The sequence below is a fragment of the Halyomorpha halys genome, unplaced genomic scaffold, assembly GCF_000696795.3.
Source record: "Halyomorpha halys isolate HHAL.00 unplaced genomic scaffold, Hhal_1.1 Scaffold1164.1, whole genome shotgun sequence".
NCBI classification, from domain to species: domain Eukaryota; kingdom Metazoa; phylum Arthropoda; class Insecta; order Hemiptera; family Pentatomidae; genus Halyomorpha; species Halyomorpha halys.
In genome coordinates this window covers 360,770-365,051 of record NW_027115560.1, presented here as the reverse complement: position 1 = coordinate 365,051, position 4,282 = coordinate 360,770, and the positions used below count along the sequence as shown (strand labels likewise).

Genomic DNA, 4,282 nt, shown 5'->3' with positions numbered 1-4,282 from the left:
CTGAAAAGAAGATGGCCTCGTGACCTTATATTGTAAACTGTTTTTAGAGTTCTACTACTGGGTAGTTTCTCTACATCCTGTATCATATATGTCATTATGATCAAATTTACTTGTATTTTTTTTTATACAGTTGTAAATATCAATAAATAAATAAATAAAAAAAAAGTATCTAAACAACGCAGACAGACAGGATATGGTAAATTAATTATTCAAACGACTAATGACAACTTGATAGCTGATCCAAGACCGTAGATAGTTGAACCGTTGCTAGGGGACGCCAACCAAATAACCTCCACAGCCCGTTATTCTTAAATTTAAATATTTTAATACGAATTATAAATACATGTGTTTTTTCTAAAAATAAAATCAACTTCTAATAAAAATAAAAATAAATGTAATTAAATTAAATACTAAAAATAATTAAAAATTAATCATTGACCTTGGCACCAACAGGTACACTATTATATTACATTATGCCAGGGATCCTTCTTGTAGTTGTGGATAAATTAATAGAATATACTTATAAAAATAAATAAATAAATATGCCTTAAGGTGGTAGGGTCACCATCGCGACATATACAGACGTTTATCACACTCGACCTGATAGAGCTACTGAACTGTCACGACAGTAAATGTTATCTTAATAAGAACAGTCTTACAGTTTACACTATGACAGTAACTGTCTTGGCTTAAAATGTTACGGTATAAGCAGGATTTAACGTGCCAATCTTTTACCGTATTATAGTAACCTATCACTGTATAGTTTGTGCGACAGATTTTTTTGTTTTTTACAGTTGTACTTTTATATACAATATTTACACTATCGACCAGAGGATCCCCGAGCCCACTGTATCCCCCACGTGTGAAGCAGAGATCTTTGAGATCCCAGCGCATCCCTCTCGCCGCACCACTGGTAATGAGCCAGTGGAGGCTGAGTAAGTGCGCTAAAGCCTCAATGGCTAAATAAACTCAACTTAAGTGGATTACCTGACCATTGCCAGAACTCCATTTGTTCATTTTTATTTTACGATAAGTCTCTTGGCCATTCCCTTTTCAAACTTCGAGGTGGATTCTAAGTATGGATGGACCTGGATAAGGACCGAACCTAAGGATTACGATGGTTAGAACGGTTTAAATAGAATTTAGTTGGTATGAGGTCGAGGACAAAAGAGATATGAAGGTCATGGTGTAGTGTTCTGTTTGAAACGTAATTGTTCGACAGTAATATCAAACTATAAGAAAAGCTGTAGGATGCAGAAGGATTTTTTTTTCTTAATCGATTTTTGTTTTCTCTTTACTTAATAACTTTTTTGATTCCATAAACATAAAATCCTGTTTATTGATGGAAGTTAATTTTTTTTTCGTGGTTGATCACTAAGGTGCTTAATTTAAAATAATAATTTTAACAATGTCAATGGGGATTTCGTTTGTTCCTTTTTTCGCAAAACGCTCTTCATCTGTTATACTCAATTTTTGACAGCCCCACCACTTTATATGTAAAATAAAATATTACATAGTGTTCAATAAAAACTTTTTTATATACTAGAAAGATTTTTTTTTTAGTAATTTAATTATTGATATTTTTAGCTGAATAAAATTTTAAACAACAAGTTAATTTGCTCTTAGTGATAAAATAACATGATACGAAAATATGGAGAATCTACACATTGATATAACTCCAATAACGTTGCTTTAGGAGAAAATCTCGAAGCCATCTTTTTAGATGCATAAGGAGGTTATCAGGTATTGAAGAAGAAGACAGATTAGAAACAAGTGGGTTTGGGTGGTTGGGAAGTTTATCATGGAAGGATATGGAACATTAAGGTACTGATTGATTTGATTTGTGACAAAGAAGGAGTATTTAGGATTTTGGACTGTAAGGTTTGGATAGAAGAGGAATTCGATGGTTTAGTGGAGCCCCAAAGCTCAACTTCGTATGTCCAGATAGGCCTTATTACAGTCATGTAGATCAGTCTTTTGTAATGGATTGGAAAATTAGACCGTTTGTCTAGTAAATGTTATAATAGTCGGAATCGAAGAGCAGTTTCCTGTCTTTTTAGTCATGTGTGACAGCATAGGGTCTCTTTTAAGAGTCTCTGTGCTTGTCAGTATCACATTAGAGGTTTACAATCTTAATAGTATGTAAATAAAAATAAAAAGTATACAGAAAAGGGAAATATTGCGTAGGTTTGGAACACGAGGAGATTAGGTGATATCTGCACTTGGGATGTTGCATCCACGCAGAGCATTGAATAACGAAGATGAGGAAAAGGTTAACCTATGCAAAGGTCAGAAGATCTTTCTTGATACAAAGGTCCAGTATTTTAGATTTCTCTTTTGAGTCACATTTAGGATCGCCATGGAATAATGGAATAATTTTCTATCAAGCTTCATATCATAATCAAATCTTAAGTGATTGTTGTAGTACCAGAGTCCGGTGGAAAAAAGTGTCAGACATTACACCACAATTTTTGATTAATTTAATTAAAAACTAAGTATAATTACTAGTCAAAATTGATGATGAGTCTGTCAAGTATAGTTAGGGGGAATAAAAAATGGCGGTTGTTTTAAAACTTTAAAGAAAATTTAATTCGGGGTTCAGAGCGCCATTTCTTTAAAACTACCACGAACTCTATTTTAAGTTCCAGAAAAATGCTTTTAATGCGCTACGAGTTTTACAAATTATTCCTAACAAATCAGTTTGTAAATAACGTTGATGAAAAAAAGTTCTAGAAACTAAACTTACAGTTTTAAGATCTAAAATTCTTCCAAGCAAAATTTAAATTAATTTTTTTTTTCATTAGTATACACTACAATAATCAGACCAATTTGGACATATGGAATTGAGTTATGGGCCTCCACCAAACCATCAAATTCTTCCCGCATCCAATCATTACAATCCAAAATCCTTGATGCTCCTTATTACGTCACAAATAAACTCATTCACAAAGACCTTAATATCCCATTCGTTGCAGAGTCTTTTTATTCCAAACTCCTAACCCATTAATTCTTAATCTTTCATCCTTAACAATCCCTGATAATCCCCCGAGGCGTCTAGATGGCCTAGATCATAGAAAAGAAGATGGCCACGGGACCTTCCAATTTAAATTAATGTTTGAAGTACCACCAATGGTTGGTTCCTTCCCAAGATTTTAAAGTGTATATGAAACATACTACATATTTACCTATTGTATTATTTTGTACAGTTGTAAATTACATTAAATAAATAATTTTTAAAAAAATCTTTTTTTCGGTAAACAAGTGTTCTGTTATTACTTGTTTGAGTTCTAATAATTATTTCCAAAAACAAAAGTGCTAAAGTTGGCAGACAAAATATTAGATGGTCTCAAAGTTTTACAAAAGATGAAATTAGCCATGAGTATCTTTAAATTATATACTTTAATTATTTCTTGACATAATGTAGAGATCTTTGTACAAGAGCCCACTAAAAAAAAGGTCAGTAATTTGACCCCAATTTTTTATTACTTTAATGAAAACTATGAATAATTACTAGTCTAAATTCATAAGTCTGCTAAGTATAGGTAGGGGAATAAAAAATGGTAGCTGCTTCAAAATATTTAAAAATAAAATTTCGTTCGGAGCTCCATATCTTTAAAACTACCACAAACACTCGAAAACCTAAATGAACATCATTTAAAGTACAGTAAATTTGCTAATATATGAGCCCTAATATAGCTATTTTCGTTGAGTAGTTCTCGAGATATGGTTTTTACAATTAACATAACGAAAAATCAGTAGTTATCGAATTTATTTTTAGAAAAATATATCTCAGTAACCATAAGACGTACATATGGCTGCCAGCACTCAAAATAAAGGTAATTTAACTTACTATAAATTAGTTTATACCTTTTATAGTCGTAGAGGTTATTATATAGACTAGTTATTATATAAATTACTGGACGAATATGTGTTATGTATGTAACTATTTTTGCCTATCATGAATATACAAACGTGTGTACCACCAAAATGTCAATACTGTAACAGGGTACTTACAGTCAGTCAGATATTTGAAGAATGTCATTTTTATTACATGAACTTACCTAGATTGGGAGTAGCACCGAGTGTATCGGATGATCTGAATGGTGACCAAAAAACCATAGAAATGGTTTTAATTTTCTTAAAAAGCAATAATCTTTTGAATAAGATCTTTTTTTTTTTTTAAATTGATAGATTTATTTATTGATAGATATTACAATCTGCCACACAGTTGTGGGCAATAGGTAATAGTGATGAATGATCTCATACATACTAAAATAAAAAA

The 4,282-nt window shown here is 31.6% G+C and overlaps 1 protein-coding gene across 1 annotated transcript in view; it reads left to right on the top strand.

The window, feature by feature from the left end:
* Positions 1–4,282, top strand: part of LOC136797077 (ATP-binding cassette sub-family G member 1-like) — a gene marked incomplete at its 5' end in the record, with an annotated part of 39,861 nt that overhangs the window by 23,215 nt on the left and 12,364 nt on the right.